The sequence below is a fragment of the Cnephaeus nilssonii genome, assembly GCF_951640355.1.
Source record: "Cnephaeus nilssonii genome assembly, chromosome: 9".
Lineage (NCBI taxonomy): Eukaryota > Metazoa > Chordata > Mammalia > Chiroptera > Vespertilionidae > Cnephaeus > Cnephaeus nilssonii.
In genome coordinates this window covers 39,709,346-39,722,557 of record NC_137080.1, presented here as the reverse complement: position 1 = coordinate 39,722,557, position 13,212 = coordinate 39,709,346, and the positions used below count along the sequence as shown (strand labels likewise).

At 39.6% G+C, this 13,212-nt stretch overlaps 1 protein-coding gene across 7 annotated transcripts in view; it reads right to left on the bottom strand.

Annotated features, from left to right (window-relative positions):
- ATG5 (autophagy related 5) overlaps positions 1-13,212 on the bottom strand; it is a 194,588-nt gene that overhangs the window by 111,645 nt on the left and 69,731 nt on the right. The gene's annotated exons all lie outside the window — the stretch shown is intronic.

Genomic DNA, 13,212 nt, shown 5'->3' with positions numbered 1-13,212 from the left:
GGTTATTCCTAGAAGGAGTGAACATTTTAAGAAAATGAAACAACAAGCATGTTTTGTGAACAATGTGTGATAGCTGGTATCTGATTTATGAAAATCAAACTAACATGAAATAAAAGTGCAAATGGCAAGAAAGAAAGAAATACAAATGTTTTTAGTACATTACAATTCCAGGAAACGATCAAAAGGGATTCCAAGGTACTGAGTCTACCAACTTGAAGTGGTAAAGCCATAGGGAACTAAAACAGCAAGAGAGGTTATGTGAGTATCTGGTAGTGATGAGAAGCAGATTTTGGGGACCAAATAGAACCTCACAGAGAAAAATATGCTAAGACCAAAAATACACTGATAAATGGAGGGAGCTATTTATTACCTATGTTCCACTAGTCATAAAAATAAAAGGCTATAGGAGGCATGACAAGCCATCATCGTTGCTAATAAAATAATTCACAGCAAAATATATTGATTTAAGTCAATAATAGCTAATAACATACAATAAATAATTTGCTACATACCAGGCACAACACTGTATTAAAAGAATTACATATAATCCTCATAACGGCCACATAAAATATTATTATTCCTCTTTTACAGATTATAAAATTGAGGTCCAGAGATGTAAAGTGAATGGCCCAAATCACACAGCTAGTTGGGTCATAAATGAAAACTTCTCTATCAACAAATGTTACAGATTAAATTCTTCCAAAATTTTTCAATCTATCAGAGAAATAATGTGGAAGAAAATCCCAAAATAATCAGGAATGTATGACTTTTACAAAAAGTAATCATTTATCATTTATAGTAATATTCACGTTCTTAAGCAATATACAGAGTTAAAATTCTTATGTTTAGAAATAATTAAAAAAGACAGATTTCTCTTTTTTAAAAGCTTAGAAAACTCCTTAGTGTTTATTCTCTTCCCCAAATTTCATAAAAACCTAATCTAACAAGGAGGGGCTTGAGCTAATTGACTTAATTTGGATGCAATCATTGTATAAGAAATTCCCAGGACTCTCCAGCCCATAATCTGACTGATTACCTAATTTTAAAACTTTATTAAGGCATAAAATTTCATACAATAAAATGAACACATTTTAAGTGTATAGTTCAAACTGTAACAAACTGTTATAGTTTTAAGACCATCACCCCAACAAGATAGAAGACATTTCCATGATCCCCAAAGTTCCCCTTTGCCCTTTTTCAGTCCATCTCCATCCTTCCCTACCACTTGGTCTTTCTTTCTGTCACTACTGATTAATTTTGCCTGCTCTAGAACTTCTATAATTCAATTTTTTAAATAATTAAGATTCCAACTCATTTCAGAAAATAATTTAAGAGTTAGCATTGAAATACAGTCCACAAAAAGGAAAGTTTAAAAATTAAAGCAAAATAAAACCAAAGAAAAGAATGCTGGACTCTACTTCTTGATTCTTTTAAAATTCAAATCACAATACTCCAAAAGAAGTCTTCATTAATTGAACCAACTTACGCCCATAGAGCATTAATCTCATATGCAGCAACTGCTAAAACCTCAATGAAAACTTTCACCTTCTTGCAAAAAAGATATTCTTTTATACTATGCACATCTGTATACACCATTTTGAGATAGATGTGCAACTCTAGTCCCTGTTACACTGCTCACTAGCAGTGTGTCCTTTATTTGTCATTAACTTCCATCTTATAAAAAATAAGCCCAGCCGGCTTGGCTCAGTGGTTGAGCATCCTATCTAATAAAAGAGTAATATGCAGATTGATCATCACTGCAACACACAATATAACTGCCCCCATGTGGTAAAGATCCTGCCCCCATGTGGACACAAGATGGCCAGCAGGAGAGGGCAGTTGGGAGGCACCCGGCCTGCAAGGGAGGGCAGTTGGAGGTGATCAACCCTGCAGGAGAGGGCAGTTAGGGATGACCAGGCCGGCAGAGGAGGGAAGTTGGGGGCAAACAGGCTGGCAGCAGAGTGGTTAGGGGGTGATCAGGCTGCGAGGCAGAAGCGGTTAGGGGCAATCAGGAAGGCAGGCAGGCAAGCAGTTGGGAGCCAGCAGTCCTGGATTGTGAGAGGGATGTCCGACTGCCCATTTAGGCCCAATCCCACTGGAATCGGACCTAAACGGGCAGTCGGACATCCCTCGAGGGGTCCCATATTGGAGAGGGTACAGGCTGGGCTGAGGGACAACCTCCCTCTGTGCACGAATTTCGTGCACCGGGCCTCTAGTTGACTTATGAACCAGGTCACGGTTCGATTCCCAGTCAGGGCATATGTCTGGGTTGTGGGCTCGATTCCCAGTTTGGGGTGTGCAGAAGGCAGCTGATCAATGATTCCTTCTCATCATTGATGTTTCTCTCTCTCTCTCCCCCCCCCCCCCCCCCGTCTCTCTTCCTTCCTGAAATCAATAAAAATATTTTTAAAAATGATACTTGTCCTGTCAAAACAGGAATATTCTGTGTGTGTGTGTGGGGGGGGGGGGGGTCCAATCGGGGAAAAAGGAGACATATGTAATACTTTACTAGGTGTATTAGTTAATAATGCGGATTTTGTAATCAAAGAAAACACGGTAATTTCAAGAGAAACATCAAAAGTGCTTTATTCAAAGTAATGTCCATCGCTAGCTACACATTTCCCCCATCTTTCAGCTAATTTGTGCACACCGTCCCAATAGAACTTTTCTTGTTTTGAGGCAAACCATTCAGAGACCCAATTTTCCACTTCTTCACATGTTTTGAAGTGCTGCTCAGAAAGTGCATGTGCCATTGATTGGAACAAGTGATAATCTGAAGGGGCAAGGTCTGGTGAATATGGCGGGTGGGTTAATACTTCCCAGGCAAGATCTTTTAATGTGTCTTTAACTAGTTTTGAAGTGTGTGATGGTGCGTCATCATGAAGCAAAATTACTTTGCCGTGTCTTCTAGCACATTCTGGTCGGTTCACGATCAAAGCGTGGTTCAAATTGATTATTTGTTGTCGGTAGTAATCAGTATTAACCTTTTGCACTCGCTTTTTTCTCGATTCCTTTATTCTACTCGGGATTTGATTTTTTAAATACCCCAGATTTTACAAAGCACGGCAGTAGAATAAAAAACTGGAGTTTCTTTTCATACAAACTTATTTATTTGGATTTTTTTATATTTCAAATTATTGATACAGTCAATAACCATCACACTCGACATCCGAGTGCAAAAGGTCAATGGTTTCACCTGGTTTTAGAAGCGTGTAATACACCACACCTTCCTGATCCCACCAAACGCAGAGCATTGTCTTCTTTCCAAAGTGATTTGGCCTTGCAGTCGATGTTGATGGTTGACCTGGGTCAACCCATGATTTTGTGCATTTGGGATTCTCAAAATAAATCCGCTTTTCATCGCCAGTCACAATTCGATGCAAAAAAGACTCGTTCGTGTTGTTGAAACAACATTTTACTGATGACTTTCGGTTTTCCATTTGTCTTTCGTTCAGTTGATGTGGCACCCATTTTCCTTCCTTTAAAATCTTTCCCATTGCTTGTAAATGATCGGAAATTGTTTGCTAAGCAACGTTTAATCTTTCTGCAAGTTGTTTTTGAGTTTGACACGCATCTTCATCCAATAATGCTTGTAATTGTTGGTCTTCAAACTTTTTTGGTTGACCTGGACGTTCTTTGTCTTTCACCTCGAAATCATCACTTTTAAAGCATTTAAACAAGCATTCACAAGTATCTTCAGATGGAACACGTTCACCATAAGCTTCCCAAAGTATTCAGCAGCACTTTTCTTCAAAATAAAGTAATGAAGTAAAACTTCCTGCAAATAATCTTATTTTTGGCACGAAATTCAAAATTTTTAAGTATAAAAATATCTATGATGTTAACACCTTCAGAAAATTTGACATGAAGTTTTGAAGCTTGCTGTCAATACAACAAAATAGCATACATGTCAAATCTCATATATATCAACATATGTGTAACTCCATCTATTGAAAAAATCTGCATTATTAACTGGTACACCTAATAAACAATTAAAAAAAAAAGAAAAAATGTTGGGAAAATCCAATGCGGTAGTATGAAGGTAATTTATAAAATATATACTGCTATACAAATATAAGATGGCTTTTTATTATTATACACCCCATATTGCTTTATTATACAACTTTACCTGCCAGAACTAGTAGAGAATGGTAGTTACTGCCCAACAGAAAACCCAGCCCAAAATGCTATAGTAAAAAATGTATGGTATGACCATTATGTATAATTTATTAAGAATGTAGAATGACCACCACTTTCACAGGTGACTAGGACTTCCTTAGTTTGTTCATATAGTTTGTGTATTTATGGAGCATCTATTACATGTAAAGCACTGTGAGAAGCACAAAGATAGAAAATTTCTCCATATCTGTTTAATAAATGTTTAAAATACTCAGGGATGAAATTAACCTTTTGCACTCGACACGGTTAGCATCGGTAGCAGCTCGAGAAAAAAGCAAGCGAGTGCAAAGGGTTAAATCAACTTCATATCTGACCTCAGGTTAATAACTATACAAAAAGATGAAAATGAATGTTATGCCTTCAACTTGCAAGTTATTTATCATTATATAATTGTTATCTTTACTCGGATCAGAAATGAAGTTACTTTAGGAACTGAGCATCCATGCTACACTTTGTCTTTCTTTACACATGAAATATAAATTCTATTTTTAAGCACAGAGGTCTCAACATGTATCTTAGCATGCTACTCCACAGCTGGGTTTAAGTTAAGAATTAGACACCTTTCCTCAAAAATTACTATTATATAATTCTTTATATAAAAAACATTAACTATACATGGAGGGGATTCTGGAAGCATGGAAGATTAATGCTTCCCCTTCTCCCCTCTACTCCCAATTCTATCTCTCACCCAACACAGCAGCTCTCCTGAACTAAAGCAACTGCTGAGGTAAGCAAGCAATCAGGGCCTACATGGAGGGAGCTATAAACATCTGCAGATTCAATCTGAAGAAAAAAACCACCTTAAAATCTATTAAGAACATAAAACAAAATCTGAATAAGAAAGATATATCATGTTCTTATATGGGAAGATTTAATAACATGAGAAGGTGAATTCTACCAAAATTAAAAGAAAAATGTAATGTATTTCTACTAATAATTGAACTAGAGGCCTGGTGCACAAAATTTGTGCAGGGGAGAGGGGGGTCCCCTCAGCCCAGCCTGCACCCTTTCCAATCCGGGACCCCTTGGAGGATGTCCGACTGCCAGTTTAGGCCCAATCCCGGGGACTAGGCCTAAACCAGCATTGGCCATCCCTCTCACAATCTGGGACCACTGGCTCCTAAACGCTCACCTGCCTGCCTGCCTGATTGCCCCTAACTGATCCCCCCTGTGAGCCTGATCACCCCTAACCGCCCCTGCCTGCTGGCCTGATCACCCCTAACTGCCCCCCTCCGCAGGCCTGGTCATCCCTCACTGCCCCCCCTCTGGTCTGGTCGCCCCCAACTGCCCCCCCCCACTGGCCTGGTCACTCCTCACTGCCCCCTCTGCTGGCCTAGTCGCCCCACGCAGCCTAATGTTCAGTCATTTGGTTGCCCCTCACTGCCCCCCGCTGCCGGCCTGGTCACCTCATGCAGGCTGTTCAGTCATTTGGTTGCCCCTCACTGCTTCCCCTGCCGGCCTGGTTGCCCCACGCAGCCTGCTGTTCGGTCGTTTGGTCGCCCCTCACTGCACCCCCCCACCCCACTGGCCTGGTCACCCCAATGCAGCCTGCTGTTTGGTCGCCTCTCACTGCCCCCTGCTGGCCTGATCGCCCCACACAGACTGCTGTTAGGTCATTGCGTGAGGGCGTCCTGACCAATTTGCATATTACCCTTATATTAGTATAGATAGGACACTGTGGAGAATTAAGTAAAATGATTTTAAAAGTCAAATGGAAGAATGAAGAATACTAGTAAACATGAAGCCTGGCCGGAGTGGCTCAGTTGGTTGACCCTAGTCCCATGCACCCAAAGGTTGTCGGTTTGATCCCCAGTCAAGGAGGGATCATAGGGAAGACAACCAATCGATGTTTCTCCTCTCTCTCTCTTCCCCTCCCGCCCCCGATCCTCTCTCTAAGCATCTCCTAGGGTGAGGATTAAAAAAGAATAAACATGAAAAGGATGAGAAAAAAGGGGGTGAATTTCACCAGTATATATCAGAGGACTAAAGTCACATAAAAATAATGCTGGCATAAGAAGAAACATAGTCCAGAAACAAATCCCAGTAGTCAAACTATTTTAATGTAAAACAGAGGTGGCATTTTTATCCAATAGAAAAAGGATAGTTTATATCAGGAGTCAATATACTATGGCCTGAAAGCCAAACTGTGCCCTTTGCCTGTTTTTGTTAATCAAGTTTTATTGGAACACAGCCATGCCTATCATCTGCAAATTGTCTATGGCTGCTTTCATGCTAGAGTTGCGACACAGACCATCTGGCCTGCAAAGCTAAAAATATTTACTATCTGGCTCTTTAAAGAAAAAGTTTGCCAACCTTTAGTTTATATAATAAATGACTCTATTACAGCCAGCTATAACCTGGAAGAAAACAGAACTGTACCCCTATATCTCACACAGTATTTAAAAATAAGTTCCAGATCAATAAAAGACACACACACACACACACACACACACACACACACACACACATCTATATCTACATGAAATCAATCTTACAAGAAAAGTTAGGTAACAAAACTATGTATAACCTGTAACTGTATGGGGAGAGGCCTTTTTAACAAATAAAGAAATCATATACAACAAAGAAAAAGAAATAATTGGCTATATAAAGAGTTAAAAACTTTTTTATATAAAGATACTCTAAAAATCAAGACAAATCTTATAGTTGTGATTACTTTTAAAAAGTGATTTACAGAAAAATGGTTAATATTCAGGGTAGGGAAAAAGTAGGTTTACAGTTATGAGAACACAAAACATAGTTTATTCCTGTATTATTATTATTTATTTATTATATTGTATTATTTATTTGTATTACAACTGTAAACCTTTTGCCCTACCCTGGATATAAAAATATTTTATAAAACAATATGATTAACCCAAAAGAAAATACAAAACAGAAAAACAAATCCACATGGCCAAAAAAGGTGAATGGATGTGTAAACTTACTAGGTGTGAGAGAAATACTAACTAAAGTAACAATAAGATTGTCTCTAAAAGTCAGAGTTATAACACCTATTGCTGGTGAAGATATACCAGGAGAGGCATATTGTCCTAGCTTGTTGGTAGAAATCTGAATTCATTCGTTTTTGGAAAGTAACCTAGGAACATTTAAAAATATTTATATAGCCTTGTTTGAGGGGCTCAGTGGTTGACAATCGACCTATGAACCAGGAGGTCACAGTTTGATTCCTGGTCAGGACATATGCCTGAGTTACGGGTTCCATCCCTAGTGTGAGACACGGAGCAGGCAACCGATCAATAATTCTCTCTCATCAATGATGTTCCTATTTCTCTCTCTCCCTCTCCCTTCCTCTCTGAAATCAATAAAAACATATTTTTTAAAAAAATGCTTATTCTTGTTCATTCTTCATTAAAATTGAGGTGTTCAAACTAAAAATATTGGTACATTGTTCCTGAGAGCACTATCTGAATTTATTTTTAACCTCTAGAATAACATCTGTATATATAAAAGGCTAAGTGACTGTCCGACCATCCAACTGGTAGCTATGATACCCACTGATCACCAGGGGGCAGATGCTCAATGCAGGAGCTGCCAAGCTGTTATGACTTGGCAGCGGCAGTTCTCGGATGACGCACACCAGAACCAGAGAGGAGGGAGCCCGATTCCGGGGAGCGTCACTTGAGAACCACCCTCTCACAATCCAGGACCCCTCGGGGCACCTCACCTGCTGGAGGGACCCTGCTCACTCTGCAGACGCCCTTTGAACCGTGGTGCCACCCCAGAGGTGGCCACACGGCTGGCCACAGAGGGACGGCGGGAGGTTGGCTCCAGGGCGTGTCTGGCCCGTCTTCCCAGTCCTGCCCTGCTGGCCACCTTCTAATTAATTTCCTTTCAGTGTGCATGAATCTGTGCACAGGGGCACTAGTGTAGAATAAAGTAAGTGATTAAATACTCCTTATTGAGTAAATGTAAACATAAATTATAATATAAATTATTGAAAAATATTTATAGGAGAAAGAAAAATTCATTAATATGGTCTGATCTTTTTCCGATCCCCAAACTCTGTGCTCAAGACCAACAGGTTGTCCTCATATTGACAATGTGCCCTCTAGGGTCCTCACCTTTACAATATGCTCAAAGGTCTTCTCATCACTTTTTTATTACCTTAACTCCACCTATTTGTCACATCTCAAGAGATACAACACTTGATCAAGAAAGCCCTCTCTGCCCTCCCAAAAACTAGATCAAATTCCAGAGGAATTAGGCTTTGATTGCACTATATACCTCTCCTTCCCAGCAGCAATCACAACTGTGATTTTATATTTATACTTACTTGATTAGCTTCTTTCTACCTCTAGATTATAAACTTTATAGAGGGTGATGTATGATATTAATCACCACTTGTAGCACTGTGCACAGCACAGGGTACAGCATGAAAATATTTGTGAGTAAATGAACTTCTTGAATTAATGAATGGATAAGACAAACTTTTCTGACACAAAGTACATTGGCGGGTTGACATTTATAAATCCACTAGAGGCCTGGTGCATGAATTCGTGCACCAGTGGGGTCCCTCGGCCTGGCCTGTGGGATCGGGCCGAAAGTGGCTCTCCAACATCCTCTGAGGGGTCCCAGATTGCAAGAGGGCGTAAGACAGGCCGAGGGACCCCACTGGTGCGCGATAGGGGCCAGGGAGGGACGTGGTAGGTTGGTGAGCCAGGGAGGAACTGCGGGAGGGCTCCAGGGCGTGTCTGGCCTGTCTCGCTCAGTCCCGATCGGCCCAGACCCCAGCAGCAAGCTAACCTACTGGTCAGAGCGTCTATCCCCTGGTGGTCAGTGCACGTTATAGCAAGTGGTTGAGCAGCCTTAGCATATCATTAGCATATTACGCTTTGATTGGTTGAACAGCCTACCAGTCAACTGGACACTTAGCATATTAGGCTTTTATTATATAGGATTGCTTCTTGGAAAACAGAATAATGTGCCAAATATTCACTCACAGTCACTGTACGTTTTTTAACAGATATCTTCGTTAAATACCATCTGTTTACATGTGCTATTTTAAATAAGATTCTAGTTCCATTTCTGCAACACTTCCTGCCATTAACCTCATCTCTAGAATACTGGCTAAAATGAAGCACCTGGATTTCAGGAAAACAGACTTGAAATTCACACAACAAACTAAACTGTTATGTAAATGACAGGAATGACACATTTGGGTCTATAATGGGCCTCCAGACTACTTTTGGACTTATTTTACTTTACCACTAAAATTCTGCACTACATTATAGTCATTCTGAATCCATGATGATTGAATTATGGATGAAAAAGAACTAAAGTTTTCTAACAATTTGTACAAAAGTCAGTCTTTAAATAATATCACCAGTTAGAGATTTTCTAGGTTTCTATCAACTTTATTTGGTCAAGGCATACTTCATTTTATGTGACAATTATATCTTAAAAATTCTATAAACTTAATTTTTATAAATAAAGTCATACTTTGTAATAAGTCTCACCTAGGTCTAAATTCTAGCTCTTCCATTTTTCATTTGTGTGCTCCTGAGCAAGTGACTTTAAAGTCCCTCAGCTTCAGTTTCCTTCTATATAAAATGAAATAATGATTCCTACATCATTATAAGATGGTTTTGAGGCTTCCAACGACAAAATGGGTCTCACTTACGCATGCTCTCTGAGCCCTTCCTTTTTACCCCTTGCTACAGAGGAAGTCTATTAGGATTCTGCAAGGAAAAAATAAGTATTTTAGCAAAACTATGCCCCTCATTTATCTTATTAATAAACCTGGATTTTCAGGTTTTATTTAAATTTACTTACTAATTTAAGGTCTCAAATAGTACAGAAATGTATATCTCGTATGTTAAAACGGTGCAGATTAATCAAAATGCAGTCTAAGTAAAAGCTTTGAAAATCAATGAAATATGCCAACATACAAACAAATCAGCTGTAAAGGAGTCAGCAACAGAAATCTGTATTATATTTAGATCATATAATTAGGAAAATGGAAAGCAGAGCCCTCCTTCCTTTGGACAAGGCAAGAATGAAGAATCGAAAATACAAAATAGGGAATGGGAAAAGGTGAGAAATGAACAATAGGCGAAAACGAAGGCTCCTAAATTTTTATGTTCACTTAATGTATCTCACTTCTAAAATCTTAACAAATTCATGGGAAGATAAGAGATCAACTGAAGGACTTGTATCATGCATATAAGCATACCAATGGACACAAAACACTGGGGGGTGAGGGCTTGTATGGGAGTGGGGGGTGGGGGAATGGTAAGATATGTACACATGTAACACCTTAATAAAAAAAATAAATAAAATAAATAAATAAAATCTTAACAAACTCAAGTAAGAACCAAACTGGAAAGGGGTAAAGGCAACAATAAATTGTCAGTTGAGAACCTCAGTTTCTGTCTCCTATTTGAGGAAAAATCACTATCATGACACAGGCAAGATCAGGCAGCAAAAGAGGTCCCACCTGGCAGCCACGTTTTGCCAAGCAAATTCTGAGAATACTCTAGCTCCCCACTTTCTATCTAATTATAGAACTTTATGAAAACCATTCTCTCTTTTATACATATTCTGTCTTTCTCTTCCCCTCCCTCTCTCTCATATTCTTTCTCTCTAAATCCTGTGTGATGACACCACAGTAAGAGGTATGACGCAGCTGATAATTTCCCCAGAAATGAATGATAAATGTGAAAAGGAAGATCTCTGTTGTGTACATCTGCACTATTCTAACAATAATCCCTACGTTAAGTAATAGTATAACACACATTTCCTATAGGAGTTTACTGTATTTACACTATAGAAACCACAGTATACTAGTAGTTAAATATACATGTCAAAACCTAACCATCCAAACAAGTGCTGGGAGGTATACATCGCAAATTAGTTTTGGAGTTCTTTTGAGGATGTCTTCAGAATCTGTGATATGTTTTATTCAACTACTAGAGGCCCGGTGCATGAAATTCATGCACGGAGGGGGGGCGGTTTTCCCTCAGCCCAGCCTGCACCCTCTCCAATCTGGGACCCCTCGAGGGATGTCCGGTGGTATCAGGCCTAAACGGGCAGTCGGACATCCCTCTCACAATCCAGGACTGCTGGCTCCCAACTGCTCTCCTGCCTGTCTTCCTGATTGCCCCTAACCACTTCTGCCTGCCAGCCTGATCACCCCCTAACCACTCTGCTGCCAGCCTGATTGATGCCTAACTGCTCCCCTGCCAGCCTGTTTGCCCCCAACTTCCCTACTCTGCCGGCCTGGTCACCCCTAACTGCCCTCCCCTGCAGGGTTGATCGTCTCCAACTGCCCTCCCTTGCAGGCCTGGTCCCTCTCAACTGCCCTCCCTTGCAGGCCTGGTGCCTCCCAACTGCCCTCCTCTGCTGTCCATCTTGTGTCCACATGGGGGCAGGATCTTTGACCACATGGGGGCAGCCATCTTGTGTGTTGGAGTGATGGTCAATCTGCATATTACTCTTTTATTAGATAGGATTCCACAAATAAGATACTTTGCTAAACTCTGGGAATGCATTATGGCACATTACTATGAAGATCATGGAAAACAGAATAGTCCCCAATTAACTATTAATAATTGGTGAACAATTTAACAAATTAACAAATACTCACAAAAGCCTACTAGTACATGCCAGGTACCTTTTAGACCATGGACACACAGCATAAACAAAACAATTACTCTGCATTCATAAAAAGATGAACCATATGAAAAGTATAAATTTCATTTTTAGAAATGATTAAAACTCATATGGCACCATAAGGACTCCAGTCAAAAGGTGCCATAAAGAAAAGGACTGTTTGTTGTAAAAATGATCAATCTGCTCTGAAGCTAGGAGTTTAAATGTTTTAAAAAATAAGAACATCACTGGCATAATTATATAAACCAGTCATATAAGCTTCTTTAAAAAATAACTATGCCCCTTTCATTGTATAGATGAGGAAACAGAGGCCTAGCAAGGCTGAGTAACCTCCTATGGATACACAGGTGTCAGGTCTGGCCTCCCACAGAGCCTCAGAGGCCTCCCCTTCTAGTTAAGTGCTCTTTCTAGGAAACAACTTTTTTCTCAAGGGCAATTGCTTTATCATTTTTGTCTTAAATATTTTACAATTTTTTGAGCTCAGTGAGGTTGACATGTAGGCACAAATTGTCAGACCAGAAAAGTGAAGCAAAAATAGGTCAAAATACCCAAGTCATTAACTCAATTATTATTTGACAAAGGAGGCAAGGGGATACAATGAAGTTAAAGATAGTCTCTTCAATAAGTGGTTCTGGGAAAATTGGATAGATACTTGCAAAAAAAAATGAAACTAGACCACCAACTTACACCACACACAAGAATAAAAAACATGGATAAAAGACTTAAATGTAAGTCCTAAAACCACAAAAATTCTAGAAGAAATCATAGGCAGCAAAATATCAGACATCTCTTGTAGCAATATGCATGCTAATACATCTGCTAAGGCAAGGGAAACAAGTGAGAAAATAAACAAATGGACTGCATCAAAATAAAAAGCTTCTGCACAGCAAAAAGAAACCATCAACAAAATGAAAAGGGAGCCCCTTGCATGGGAGAACCTCTTTGCAATGATATATCTGATATGGGTTTATCATTATCCAAAATATACAAGGAACTCATACAACTTAACAAAAGGAAGACAAACAAATGGGCAAAGAACCCAAATACCGTATTTTCCGGCGTATAAGACGACTGGGCGTATAAGACGACCCCCAACTTTTCCAGTTAAAATATAGTTTGAGATATACCAGCCCTATAAGATGACACCCGGCGTATAAGACGACCCTCAACTTTTGAGAAGATTTTCCTGGGTTAAAAAGTCATCTTATACGACGGAAAATACGGTAGACACTTCTCTAAAGGGGACATACAGATAGATGGTCAAGAGACATTTGGGAAAAATGCTCAAAGTCACTAATCATCATAGAGATGTAAATTAAAACAACAGTGAGGTATAACCTCACACCTGTAAGAATGGCTATCATCAACAAATCAACTAATGAAAAGTGCTGGCGAGGATGG